Source organism: Crocodylus siamensis, chromosome 3 (assembly GCF_052110815.1).
Source record: "Crocodylus siamensis isolate JL-2025a chromosome 3, ASM5211081v1, whole genome shotgun sequence".
Lineage (NCBI taxonomy): Eukaryota > Metazoa > Chordata > Crocodylia > Crocodylidae > Crocodylus > Crocodylus siamensis.
In genome coordinates this window covers 234,808,208-234,823,913 of record NC_143397.1, presented here as the reverse complement: position 1 = coordinate 234,823,913, position 15,706 = coordinate 234,808,208, and positions in this window count along the sequence as shown.

The window sequence follows — 15,706 nt, the reverse complement described above, 5'->3', positions numbered from 1 at the left end:
CCCAGCCCCTGGGCCCCCAATTCACCAATGCTGGAAGTGTGGAGAGGACATTTGGAAGCTGAGTAATCAGCTTCATGTGAACAACCTCCTTGACTCAGAATAATATGACATACACTGATTTAAATACTTTTTTTTTAAGTTTCTGTTTTGTCATTGTAGCAGGGCACTGAGGTGCCTGCTACTTGTAGAGCAGCAAGTAAGGAGCCCAGCTGTGGGTTGCCAGGAAGACTGGTGGGAGTCAGCTGACAGGAAGGGGCAGGGCCTGGCTCCTATATAACTTCCAGGCTGAGGCCTGGCAGGTAGTTGCCTGCCAGCAGCCATAGGGGTAGGAACTCTGCTGAAGTGAGAAAAAGGAAGAGGCTAGAATGCATGGGCAGTTGTTCGGGTGAGAGATGGAGAAACCCGGTGATAGACTTGAAAGTGATTATGGCCAGATGGCTTAGGTTTATGTTACAGCCAAAGGGCTTGAGTTTGCATTGACGGTTTACGACCGGTGGTTTGGGTGAGGCTATTAGGGGTTGGAGGAGACCTCATAGGGGACCCACAGTAGCATGGGGACCCCGGTGCCAGAGAGGGCACAGCATTGGGAGTGCATGGATCCCAACCCCAGTGTGGGCATGGTAACCCCCAGAGCGAGGGGGTAGCGAGAAGCCCCAGGGCAAGGGGGAAGTGAGCAGCCCAGAGCAAAAGAGAGACAAGGGCTGTGGAGAGCCCGAGCACCAGAGGGCATGCAGAGAATGAGACAGACCAAACAACATCTGGTACATCTGTGAGGCCTGGGGTGTGGTACAGGGATGGTTGGAGCCACGCATAGCCCATAAGGCTGGGGTGCTCAGAACCCCCGTATAGAAGCAAGACACGGAGTAGTAGGAGCACTGTGATCAAGACGAAAGGCAGCCTCCCTTTAATATATTTATGATCAAGATGTGGCGGGCGAGAATGAAGGTTGCCTTATAGGTGAACTGGACATGGGGTGGAGCACTAGGGGAGAGCACAGTGACTCTAGGGCGCCCTGCATAGTACAGTCATTGAAGAGGATGTGTCAGGGAAATTTTGCTCTATAAAATGATCTTTATGTGCAAGTAACTACACTTGTGATTCATTAAAAATCATTACTATACACACACATCGTTACACTATATATAATCATCAGCTGGAGATAGGACTTGACATGTATAAGTACATAGCAATATTGAATTTATTTTTTTTGGAGTGAATCCTTCATTCAAAAGTTAGAGTGGGATTCTTATTGTTGAACTAACTCAACTTCTATTGCAATCAGCTAGAAAAGAAATAAGACCATGCTTATTGCTTTGAAAATCCTATCTGTAATCATTAAAATATTGTTTACAGGTTATAAAAAGGACAAGAAATTACTGAGCAACTTAGCCTCCTCTAAATGGCTTCCTGAACTCATTCAAATCTCTTGTAAATGTCAAAGTCACTAAATTATTGTAGAAATATTCCTATTTATTTGCAAGTCTGTAAATAAGGAAGTGCTCTTTCATCCACACTCCCAGTCATTTGTTCAACACAGGTTAAGGCTATTTTTTAAGCCCTGAATAACTATATCCAGTCTCCTCAAGAAATTTATTAAGAGTGATGTTCCAGAAATTAGCATAAGTAGCATAATGACCCATGAATTAATATTAGGACAACATTAAAATATGTTGTCAGAAGTTACCTTTTTTTGTGTGGCTAACTAAGAATTTATTGATTTATTTAAGCAATTTATATGCTGCCCTTCCCAACAAAGCGGCTTATTGCAATAGCAATTTAAAAGGGCAACTAGAATAAATAAAACAAAATATCAGCATAAAGCAAAATAAAGCAGAGACCAACTAACAACATCTCAGCCTAGTCTTGGGTGCTACATGCATGCCCAAGCAAAAAAGTCTTACAGCACTTCCCAAAGATGGGCCTCAGGAAGGAGGGAGTTCCAGAAATGCGGAGCAGCTGCTGAGAATGACCTCAGAAGTTTTAAGACAGTCAGATGTCATATTTGCCACAGTTTATCATGCCATTATCACCTCCAGATTGATTTACTGTAATTACACTGGTAATTGAACTGGCTTCCAAGGAGTCTGCATAAATCAGGACCTGATATTGGATACATTGGCTGATCTTCTGAGTAGAGTAGATCAACGTACGCTGTGGCTTATGGTCATGGTTTAGGTACCTTTAATCTTGAATTTTTTTCTGTTTCATGGACCAGGCTCAGAAGACCTCCTCTTGCCACCTAGAATATCCTAAACCATAATGGTTAGGACATTCTCTTGGGAGGTATCTGTTTGAAGCCCATTCAGCTAAGTAGGGAGTTGAATCCATGTCACACACTTTCTGGGTAAGTGCTCTGACAACTAGGGTATTAAATAAAACAGCCAGCCATATTCTAAAATTAAAACAATGAGTCACCCTCTTCTTTCAAAAAGTAAGCATAAGTGCCTCCTCCTTTCAGCACAGAATTCCAGGCTGTGGATCGCAAACTGGATAGAAGCTGGAGCTCTGAGGCATACCGTGTAACTTCGAGGTATGTAAGTCTAATTGGAGATAGCCCTCACTTTTACTGGGACATCCACCAGGGGGTAGTTTGTTACACACTTGTATATGCATGCATGTACAGATTAGGACCTGGATAAAAAAAGTATTATGTTTCATAAAACAAGTCCAGGTTTTATAATTCATTTGTGTTCTGTCCTGAAAAGAAAATGAGACTTTTTGAAAACTTCCAGCAAAGAAGAGAGAGGATTTCCAAACTACCAGCATAATATTTATGGCAGGGCTGTCCCGCTGTTAAGAAGCCAGGAAGTACAGGCCCTGCAGGCAGTACTAGTGGAGGTTGGCCACCCCATGAGCTGCACTGGTGGGAGTCATGACCCCTGGGCTTCATGGTGCATGATGACCCTATTGTACTAAGAATATGCACCCTTGCTGCAGCTGGAGAAATAGTGGAAACTGCAGATAGTTGGGAGCCCAAGGGCAGCAGCTTAATCCCTCACGATGCACCAGTTGGACAACCTTGTTTTAGGGCATTCATATAAAATGTAGCAGGTCCCTGGTTAAATCATTCAAGTCCCTGGTCAATATTAGAGCAAAGATTCAAACTAATTTTCTCACACGCTGGTCAGTTTGGACTGCTTGTCTTGTTTTCTCTCTCGTAATCATTCCATCCTGGAACTGAAAAACCTCAATATGTTTTCATGAAGAGGTCTGATTTTGTCAAATCAGGATTAGTCAGTGGAAACCCATTTAGCTGACAAATTTCTGTCCTGCACTAACAAATGCTCACAAGCGGTACATCTTTAGTTAACACTGGGCACATCTACAGGAGACGCTTAATGAGCAGTAGACTAATTCTACTATGCATTAGCATGTCATTGCAAAAGCCATGCTAATGCTCAGGAGAATTGGCCTACTGTGTATTAAGCATCACGAAAAGATCATGCATGTTCACTACTGTGCAGTATCACTGGTTACTGTACATTTAGTTAGTACCTCATATTAGAGTTACTAAACTTAATGCACAGTAGCAATGATGCATTAATGCATATGTAGAAGCATCCACTATTGCTATTATAAACTAACAGAAATAACTTGTTTCAGATTTTACTGTTTGCTCTTCCCTGTGCCACTTGTTCCCTTGCTAACTGTATGCTATCCTTAATATTCCTGCTCAACCAGATTTCACAACCAGATTTCATTTAGAATGAATGAGTGATCAGATCATTTGTTTCCTTGTCTTTTGGGTATGATTTTCCTGCTATTACTTTCATATTTGTATTATACTTCCCCAGATCAATTGCCATCAGCATGTTCAGCATTCAGAATGAGTTCTTACTAAGTCACTCCAGCCTTTGCATGCTTTTAGGTATACCCAGTTGACTCTGGTTTTGAAGATATACGTAGTACACCATATTTTGGTTGTTTTCCTCTCTAAATAGAAGGCATGAGAACTAAACATACTTTAGTAAAGATTTTAGATTTATTAACAGATATACTGGTAAAAACCAGATGAAAACTGAAACCCTGAGATGTATGACATTAATATAACGTAATGAGTCACATTCATAAAAAAAGTACAAGAGTTACAATCTCAGTATACATCATAAGTGAATCATCTTGATCAGACCGCTTATGGAAAAAGATATACACACTTTGGATAACTTACCAGCTTAATTACATTCCATAAAAGTTTCTTTAAAACTTTTCTGTATTTGAGCATTTTGTAGATTTTCTCATTTGACAACTTCATTCCCATTAAATGAGATTTTTACAAAAAATGTGGGCTTGTTGTGACAGTTTAAGTAGTACAATGGAATTAACTTTCTGATTTATTTTTCCTCCACCAAAAGGAGGAGCTGATTTTTTTATATTATCGTTGCAGCTCTGTTAAGAGGATGTTTGTTTAAGGGGATCCCCCCAAACAAAACAAAACAAAACAAGAAATGAGGGTTCAAAACAGAGAGATTTCTAAATAATAACTATAGTTAGAACAATGATTTATCTGTGAGCTGGGGAATAAGGGGAATTCCCTTGTCTAAACTGTTGGTTTCCTGACTTTAAATACCCAAGAGCTTCTTAGCCAGGGAAATTGGTGTTCCTCTAGATATTTTTTCCTGTGGTTTCACATTATTATTTGCTAAATTCATTGTGACACACTTATACCTCAGTCCACAGCTCTGAGGCTTTTGTGTGTTTTTCTTCACCACTAGGAATTTCACAGATAAATCAGTTACAAAATAATATACTTTGTTGCTTGTAAGTTTCATGATACATGTAGTTGGGAATGAAGGAAAGTGATAAAGTGTAACAACTTCATTAATTATTATTATTTTTGGTCTACTGTTACAAATTTTGTTTAATCCCTGGTCTGTGTTCATGTTGATAATGGTTCCAAGTAACATCCTTTTTGCTGTTAGTGTAGTTGTCAAGATACTAGTGAGTTTGTTCAATAACATAGGATTCTATTATTTATTAATAGGAATATGTTAATATCAGTATCAAAGCATCTACTATCAGGGGACTCTGGACAAAGAGGAAGGCTAACAATCTGTCCCCCTAACACCTATGATCCTAGATCGGGTAAGGTTAGATTATATTAACCAATCTGCAGACAAAACCAAAATTAATTAATTAAAATATAGCATAAACCAAGCAATGTTATTACTACTGTGTGTTGTAACAGAATTTGCCTTTAACCCATGGCTCCCCATAATGGTCACACATATCCAGATTCCACCCACTCTAGCTTCTGAGGGTACCACCCTGCTACCTCACCTGCCACACCTTGACTTGGAGGTAAGAAACAGATATCAGTGTGGGACATTGCCCCTCAGAATGCCAGAGGGGGTCTTGGCTGCTTCACTCTGCTCATCATTAGGATGCCAATCAGTTTGATCCTTTAACCCTAATCCTAAGCAAGGGCCCTATAGTCTGATTACTGGCCTCTCTAGGACCTGTAGTTTCACCTCCGACTGGCCACTCTTGGGCCTTGTCTCCAGCCCCTTCATTAATTAATAGTCTTTGGGCTTTTTTGCCAGCCCTTTAGATGCGTAGTCTTTGGTTTAGTCTCTATCACTAGTCCCTTCTCTTTATTAGGTTTGCTTGCCCCTCAACTCAGGCTATGGGTTTACTTGCTCCTTTAAGATCAATCCATCTGTTAGTGCATAGGGGTCCTGTCCCTACCTCCTTCCACCAGATCCCTAAAACTGCAACTGAAATTGCTGAATGCCTTCTCTGTCACCCCTCACTGTGCCTCCCTGCTTCCCTTTAGCTGTTCCCAAGGCTCATGGTCTATTCACCCATTGTAATAAAAAACCCAAGCACAATCAGTTGCGTGTGTGTGGGGGGGTGCCTTTTCTTAGTCTCCTGCAGGCTACTACTCAGTTCTTTTGGCTGGCCCCATCTGTGGCACTTTGGGGGCCTATTCACAGTTCCCCTCCAAACCAGTCTCCAGGATTGCTTCTCAGCTCAATGCACAGAGCTCCTTCAACCGAACACTGCCTGCATAAGACTGAGGCTCTTTCCCAGAAGCCAGGTTTATATGGCTCTATGTTCCTCTCTCTTCTGGTCACTTGACCTTTGATCCTCAGGGCCAGGCTCTTCGTTCCCCACCTGGGGTTGCTCCTGGAGCCTTCCCGAACCCACACTGGTCCCACTTGGCTTGATGTCTCGGGCTCTGCCAATCTTCCCTGCTCCTCAGAGGTAATCCTCAACGTCCCTCTCCTCCTCCTGCTCTCTTTGATCTTCTCCCTGGAATCATCTGTCCAGGTGACGTGCATCCTCCTCCTCTCTCTCCATGTCGTTGCCGGCGTCTTCCCTGCGATGGACTTCAAAGCGGTCTTCCGCCCTGTGGGAGGCAGTCCTGCCTCCTCTGATCCCCAGTAGGGGTTCTGGGAAAAACTTCCATGCTGGCGACCTTCTCCCTCACCCGCGGCTCCTTTTATCTCCCCCATCCAGCTCCTGCCGCTTCTCTCCTCAGCTGGCCACAGTTTTAAAAAAATGCGGCTTAGGGGCCACACAGGTCCCACCTCCATTTCCGGCTTCGCCACAGCTTCGGCTACAAGTAAGAGATTTTCCAGCTTTTCTTCTCTTTTCTTGCCTCGCCTGGTGCGTTCCAGCCCCCAGGGTCCCCCCTGGTCCCTGGGGGGTCTGTCCCTTGCTTCCTTCCTGTGACATGCATATTTGGTGAGTTGACTGGGATGGGTAGGAATAGTAAGCTTGCCCAAACTGTGGAGGGAAGAGATATGAAACTACTATGAAACTAAGAAGAGGAGAAGAGAGAAGAGATAAGACTTGAATGACAGGATATGGGTTTAAAGATGGGGAGATGCCCCTCCCATCCCCTCCCCAACAAACGTATAAAAAAACCCTCAAAAAATACTTGAGACTGATAGAAACTATAGAAAATAATCCATCAATACTAATGGACAATATGATAAAAAGGTATCATATTATCATAGCCCTTGCATAAAATATCAAAATCTCTATGGACACCTGTATATAAGTATTGAGGCTGCTCTGATGCACTGAAATTCGCAGCATAGACAAATGTACTGTGCAGTAGACTAATTTATTGTGCAGTAAGCACCTACATGTGCAGACAGTGATGCTTTAGTGCTCAGTAGAGTAAATGCTCAGTAAAGCATCTTGTGTAAACATGACCAGTATCCTATTATGCTATTCTCACTTATACCAATCCATACCAAATATGTTCCTTTTGATGCTCTTGTAATCCACTAGAGGTTTGATTCAGTGTCAATGCTCCAGTGAATCACTGTTTTACAATTATAGAAATTATTTACCTAAAATAGCAGATTTGTGAATTATATAATAACAGGAGAGATTTTCTATGCGTTTAATAGATTTCCATAATGTCGCTATACAAACACTTTATTCAGAAGGTAAACGGCCCTTGTTCTATGCACTTGCTAAATACAGCAGATATAAATGAAAAAATGTGCATCTATACATCATGCTAAGTCTCCATATCGATGTGCTTTGGTGATATAACATCCACAGGTGTCTGCATGTGACCAGCAACTATTTTGCTGTAGGGGTGCCCTCCCCTATTATAGCATGCCACTACAGCGGACTAGCTGCTAAAAATAACCATCTGCTGAGCGTATAGTGCAGTATGGGTGGTTAGTTCATTGTGTTTTAGTACTTCTAAAAGGAAGTACTAAACCATGGTGCAGTAACAACATCACTGTAGGGTAATATGTTGATGTGCCCAATGAGTGGTAGATAGTATTAGGATTATTACCTACTCTTCCGATTAGCATTTTGGGTTGTATAGCTGTATCCTGGGGGTGAAATCTTAGCCCCAGTATAGCTAATGATAGACCCATCAATGACTTTACCAAAGTTAGAATTTCATCCTACATATCCACTAGAGGTTGATAAAAAACCAGATCTCAGTGTAATGTGTAGATCAAAGCAGGGATCAGCTTTTTTAAAAATAATAACATTATTATAAAGAATTAATTAGTACAAAAATACTTTTGTTACATGTTAAACCTTTGGCTTGTGTGTTTTTCTGATGCAACACATTGTGAGGGAGTGGGGCCTAGGAGCGGCCGTGAACTCCCTAGCGCCCCTTACCGTCACGTTAGGGTGGACTCAGCACCCTCAGAATCTCGCCCACCATGACTTTGATGACAAATAAGTTGTATGGGAGGCTGCCTCTGTTTCCCTAGTTAACGGTACCGATGTTCCTGCCCCTACTCTGAAATGGGGTATCTCTATGCGCCCCACCTTAAGGGCTATGCATGCCTCCAAACCTCCCCTTCAGCACGCCCCAAGCCTCACAGCTGTTCTGTGGGATGTTGTACAGTCCCTCGCCCCTCTGGTGCCCTCTCTCTCTCTCTCGGGCACCCTGGGCTCCTCGCCCACCTGGCGCCCCCTTGGGCCAGGCTCCTATCTTCCAGCCCACTCCCTGCGCCCTGGGCCTGTCTTGCCGGCATCTGACTATTGCTGGCGCCCCCTGGGTCCAGCTCACTACCGCCACCCTAATACCAGCGCCCTTGGGCCTGGCTCGCTACCGCCACCCTAATACTGGCGCCCTTGCCAGCGTTCCTCGCCTGCTCGCCCTCTCTCTTTTTCTGCCCCACTCTGGGGCTTTGCCCTCTCTGGGGCCAACACCGTGCACCTCATGCCCTTTCTCTGCCCCACTCTGGGGCCTTGCCCTCTCTGGGGCTGACACCGCGCACCTCGCGCTCTCTTTCTCTGCCCTGCTCTGGGGCCTTCCCCTCTCAGGGGCCGCTACCATGCTCCGCACGCTAGGGGCACAGGCGATCGCCGCCATGCCTGTCCCCTTGACCTTTTTCTGGGTCCAGTTGCCCCACTGGGCAAAACACCGCCCTTATGGGCTGGGGTCTGCAACCCCGCATACTGCGCCTCCCTGGCGCAATACAGTGCCTCTCCAGCACAGACAATAGTGCCCCACTGGCACTGTGCCCCTACTGGGCACCAGGAACCCCCAAGCTGCTGGGGAGCCCCCCGTGAGGCCTCCTCACTCCCCTACAGCCTCACCCAGTCCTCCGGTGCAAACTGTAACATAAGCTCAAGCCACCCAGCTGTAACATAAACCACACAGAGTCTCCCTGCTCCAAACATAAACACAAGCCCCCGCCAAGGCTCTCAAGCCTACCTCCCTTCAGGGCGTTCTTGTTCCCCGCATCATCGCAGCCGGTTAGCGTGGTAAGGCTGCGACCACTAACTCAGGCCACTCAGCTCAGCCACAGAGCTCCTACTCCTGCAGCAGCCAGAAGGGAACTGTGAGGCCAGCTCTGGCCTAAGCTGTTTATAAAGGCCTGGCCCTGCCCCCTTCTGGCCATGTGACCCACCTGGTCGCCCTGGTAACCGGCACCTGAGCTGCCCGGGTGATTGGCAGCTCTGCCAATCACACTCACAGTCACGGGGCACTTACGTGACTCCATGACACACATTTTGTTACCTACGAGTTGATTCTATCATTACATTTTATCACTTACAAGCCTATCTACAGACATTTACATCACATATTCAAGTGTATATTTGGAGGGTGGTTCTATTTTGGATAAAAGAGCATATGGACTATTAGGTCTGATTAACACAGATTATCTAGTGCTTTAAGGACATGAAATTATTAGGAGCTTGATGCAGTGTAGAACAGAAACAACATTTTTTTCAAACAAATATAGATATTTATAGACAGAAAGATAACACTTGAACTTATGTCCTGAATCTACCAGAAATCTTGTTTATGGCTGGTCAGGACCTGGCCCACATTCTTGTCTTTAGAAATTTATTCTTATAAACACAAAACTTCCACTGGAGGGAGCAGGAAGAGAAACAAACTTCCAGTCTAATCTGAAGCATTATGTCTATGCAGTAATTACCTTCTAATCATTTACTTAATGTAAAATCCCCAACCTTTCCCAGCATTCCTTAAATAAATAATACTGCAGAACAAATTAAGAAAAACAAGAGATCATTTCCAAGTTAGCTGGATGGCACAGTTCATATATCAAATGAGAATTCTGGAGTCAAGAGACTGCATGACAACAAGAACTGATCTCCAAGCTGGTATCTGCAGTCCATTTCCAATGGACAGAACACAACAAATAGATACAGCATACCCTTAATCATCTATCATATATTAGACTCTTGATACCATATAAAAAAACTGTATGGAAAACTCCTATAGAATGTAGCATAATGAAAGAAGCAGTAATCTTCCATAGAAATCGAATACTGTGTTAGTATCTGATCTCATAAAGTTAGGGCAAAACAGTAAAAAGTATTAACTTGTCTGTAGATTTTTTTTAAAGCATCCTGTAGATTTTGATGGTAGTGGTGTAATCTACTAACTACTATAGAATCATAGAAATTAACAGCTGGAAGGGACCTCAAAAGATCATTGAGTTCAACCCCCCCTGCTCTGGACAGGAATACTGCTGAGGTCAGATGATCCCAGCAAGGTGTATGTCCAGTCCCCTCTTGAAGACTTCCAAAGTTGGGGACTGCACCACCTCCTTGGGAAGTCTATTTCAGATTCTGGTCAACCTTACCATAAAGAAGTTCTTCCTTACATTCAACCTTAAGCTATCTTCTAACAGTTTATGGCCATTACTCCTTGTCCATCCCTGGGGTGCCCTAGTGAACAGTTTTTCTCCCAGCTCCTGATATTCACCCCTTACAGACTTATAGATAGCCACAAATTCCCCCCTCTGTCTTCTCTTCCCCAGGCTGAACAGTTCCAGGTCCCTTAGTCTTTCCTTATGGGGTCTGTCTTCCAGGCCCTTAATAATTCTTGTGGTCCCTCACTGGACCCTTTCAAGATTCTCTATGTCTTTTTTGAAGTGCAGCACCCAGAACTGACACAGTACTACAGCTGGGGTCTCACCAATGCTTAGCAGAGAGGAAGTATCACTTCCTTGACTCTGCTTATGATGCATTGGCTAATGCATCCCAGTATGCTATTAGCTCTGTTGACTACAGCATTGCACTGATGGCTCATGTTCATCCTGTGCTCAACCATAACCCCAAGGTCCCTTTCAGCCATCATGCTGATCAGGACATCTCCTAACCTATATTCATGTTGCTGGTTACTTCTCCCCAGATGAAGCACTCTGCATTTATCTTTATTGAACTGCATCTGGTTCCATTCTGCTTGCCTTTCCAGGTTGTCCAGGTCCACTTGGATCTCCATCCTATTCCCTAGTGTGACTACTTTTCCCCATAAGATAGTATCATCTGCAAACTTGGCCAGCATGCTGTCCACATCCTCCTCTACATCATTGATAAAGATGTTGAACAGCACAGGGCCAAGAACAAAACCCTGCGAGACACCACTATCCACCTTCTGCCAAGACTATACAGACCCGTCTACTAACACTGTCTGGGTTCGACCCCGTAGCCAGTTCCCAAACCACCTGACCATGGACTCTGCCAGCCCACAATCCCCCATTTTTTTAATAAAAGCATTATGGGAGACCATATTGAAGATATTTCTAAAATCCAAGTATATTACATCAACTGCATGTCCCACTTCTAAGTGGTTTGTTACTTGAACATAGGAGATGAGGTTGGCCAGACATGACCTACCTGCAATGAAACCATGTTGGCTATCTTCAGCATCATGCCTTCTGCCAGTCTGCCTGACTTGCCAGTTTTTCACTAAAGTTTTCAGGTCTTTTCATAAGGCATAACATTGCTTGGGTTAATATATTAAATAGACACTTATAAATAAATCATTGGGTTTTTGTTGGTACTTAACACTTAAGTTGCAATTTTATCTATTCAAAAACTTGTGTGACTGTTAACTAATGAATCCTTCCATGAATGTGAAATAGGTGAATATGGGTGGTATTACCAACATTATTACTACTGGCAAAATTAGATTAAAAACCAATTTTCCACAGATTGGAAATATGGAAAACATTTTTCATTTCTGTCTTAAAATGATGGTGAAACAAAAGTCATTTTTCAAATGTGAATAGTTATAAAGTGAAAAGTAATGGTATAATATAGAATGCAGTGCATAGAGAGAATTTATTATATTAAGTCCAGAATGAATGTTAAGGAAAAAAATGTCACCAACTACAACTACAGACAAGAGCTAAAATATCACAGCCAGAATGTGGTAGCTCCTTGCTACTAAATTATTCCATATTTCCTTTGCTACTGAAGGGCTAATGTATCAGAATATGTGCAATCAACAGCTTTCTGTCCAGGAATGAAGCAGGCCAATGAGGGGTGTCCTCTCATTTTCATTAATTCCTTGTGTAGAAAGAGAGGAGTATTTTACAGACAGACAGATGTGAGATATCATGGCTCATTACATCCTATATTCTGAAAGCACCTGATGACCAAGGAAAAAAGACAGATTGAATTACAGCTTAGAGAAATGGTTCAATGTGACTGTCAAATCCTACCCTGCAGTTCAGTTCAACATACTTCATATGTAAAGGAAAGAAAAATGTCAATGAGTGGCTTGCTGCCCCATTATCTAGATCCAGAATTTTGTAAGGGGAGATGTGGTCTGGTACTGTAGGGGTGACTGCATCCCTGCTCCTAGCTCCCTGCCTGGACAGGTACACTCTGATATGGGAACAGCAGCTGGGGACTTTTTTGAGTCTCCAAAACAGATAAGAATTCCTCCCCTTCTCTCATTGCTCAGTGGCTCATCCCTGCCTGTCCCATTCCTTCCCTTTTCTGTGTACTGATGCCACTATCCCCAGCAGCCCAACTGAGAGTGGGGGAGCTCCAGAACCATTTATGCCTTGCTTCAACCAGCTGTGTGGGGATTTGGGCTCAGCTGGGAACAGCAGCATCAGTGGTAGCAGATGGGTTCTCCTTCCTTGAGCTTGCTTCTGGGCTGCTGGGGAACACTTGGGAGACTGGACAGGAAAGACAAACCATGCACTACTCCCTCTGTCATTGTCCCATGCTGAGCCCAGCCTTTACACAACCAACTGGGGTGGAATACGAGCAGTTTTGGAGCTTCCTCCACCCTGAGGGCAATCATAGATGAAAGCAGCAGTGGGCGGTGGAGGACAAAATGGGAGGGAAGCGAATGTGCCAATGAGCTAGTATCGAAGGAAGTGGTGATGGTGGTGGGGAGGGAGTGGTTACTGCTGCTTCTACAGCAGTAGGAAGTGCAACCATGACACTGCACCTCCTCTGGATCCATCCCTGCTCTCCATATGCCTGGTATATAACACTATATGTTGAAAGAGTGCTGTTCTGTCCTGCTGACCTGCTTTATATTCTTCACAACATGAGTGACATAGCTAAAGTGTAGAGTGATACCAATATAAAACCAAACAGTTATGCCAGGCAGGTAAAACTGATCTCTAAATGTTGCAAAGGTAGCAATCAGCAGTTGGAAGCTATGAGAAATATTTGTTATCATTAATTTAACTGGTGATGTGCTTGTTTTATAAAGAATACTTAGTTCTACTGTCCAGTAGACACGCACACTCTAAGGTGGATAAGATTCCCTAGAGCAGTGAATTTTCTTAAACCAGGTAGTACAGAAACCTGGGATGCTATGAGATCCTTTTAGGGGTCCCATGTGGTTCTGTGAAATGTTAACACTGTTAAGTAGGCAAACATCTATACATGCTTTAGAAGAAGGGATTTACAGTGGACCATAAGCTGAATATGAGCCAACAGCGTGCTTCTCTTGCAAAAAAAGGCAAACAGCATACTGTGTGGTATTAACAGGAATGTAACTTTGCAAATCAAGGAAAGTGATTCTTCTGCTCTATTCAGGACTAGTGAGGCTTCACCTGGAGTATTGTGTCCAGGTTTGGGCCCCATACCACAAGAAGAATGTTGAGCGTTGGAAAGAGTACAGCGCAGGGCAACAAAAAGGATCAGGGGCCTGGGAGACAAGACTTATGAGGAAACGATGAACAAACTGGAGTCATTTACTCTGGAGAAGAGAAGACTTCAACCAGCAGTTTTCAAATACCTGAAAAATAATTATAGAGAGGATGGAGGTTGGCTGTATGGCTGTAAAGGACAGGAGTAGGAGAAATGGACTTCGTTGCAGGAGGGGAAATTTTAAGAAAGATGTGATGGGCTAGCTGGTAGTGATTTGGCCCAGGGGGTTTTAAAGAATAAAAGATGATCGGAGGGCTTGGGATTCCCTTTCCTCACCAATCAGGCCCTAGAGACTCACCCTCCATGCCCCCTGATTGGCTCCTTGGGTCACCTGGAGGGGGATAAAAGGGGCAGCGCAGCTGACTCAGGGGAGACCAGCAAGGGACCACAAGGAAGGAGCTTCAAAGAGCTGGCAAGATCTGGACCAGCAGGGCAGGAGCAGTTGCCCCAGAAGAGCCTGAAGGAGGTGGACCTGCAGGCAGCAGTTGGACCTCCCCAGCAGCGCAGAATTCCCACCCTGCTTCCAGCTCCTCCAATAAGAGGCCAGGACTCTTGGAAGGCCAAGACCCCCCACAGCTTGGAGTAGCTCCAGCACTGGTGGCTGTGTGGTAGCATTTCTCCTATGCTGTAGGAAATTTGAGTTTAAGTCCCAGCTGGGGTGACTTAGGGTGAATGAAGTGACAGGGTAATAATTCTTGTTGCAGGGGGAAGGGGTCATTGTGTTTTCCTTCCTTACCCCCCCCAGGTACGTAGGCCCTATATTCCTTGTTATTTGATGTTTTGTATTCTGTGCCTTTTATATTTCGCCAACCAGTATTGTTTGTTCTGCTGTTTGTGTTTTATGTTTTGTTAACCCTGTCTTTTGCCAACTGGATGAATATGTCTATGATTGTAAGTGCCTAACCTTATTGAATCCTGCCCCCTTGGGGTGTTGCAGTGTCCACTATACCCCCTGGTTTATACTGGTTATGTTCCCAGTACTGTTCTCTCATTAAAAAAGTCTCCATTAATGAACTGGCTCTGCTCTATAAGGGGAGGAGGGTCCCTACACCTCCTATAGCGCTTATGCACCTGCTCTGATCCCTTTAATTGGAAAGGGGGTACCTCTTGGAGTACCACCAGGGTTACAAGGATATTAGGAGGAACTTTCTCACTGTGCGGGTGATCAAGCATTGTAACAGACTACCTAGAGACATTGTGGAATCTTCATCCCTGGAAATTTTCAAAAGCAGGTTAGACAGATACTTGGCTGGGATGGTTTTGCCAGGGATTATCCTGCCTTGAGCAGGGGTGGACTAGCTCAGTGGTTGTCAAACTTCTTTGCATTGGGATCCATTTGCAAAGATCAATGGCTTGTCCCGACCCACACCCCTCTGGGATGGCTGGTGCCTGACTCACAGTGCCCTGACTTGCTTGCAACCCTTTGAATTATTCTTGCAACTCAAAATTGAGTCATGCCCCATGGGTTAAGAAATACTGGACTAGATGTCTTTATGAAGTTCCTCCCTTTCCTACTTTGCTTTGATTCTTGTGATTTCTAAAATAACCCCAGATATTTCAAACACATTGCAATCAAAAAACATTCTGACCAGTTGTCTTTCTGAGTTCTTTGCAACTGAGTTAAAAAGGTCTAAAAATACCACTGCATTTGAGTAACAATTGCATTAGAGTGACAATTTTGCCGATAACTTAAAACAGTGCACTATTTGTGTTTATGTTCTTTTTTCCCTGAAAATGGCATTTTAAAATGTATGCCTTCCTATATTGGTTGTCCATATTTAACATTGGTTTTCCATCATTTAACATTTAATTTTAATTTATTTTATCATCA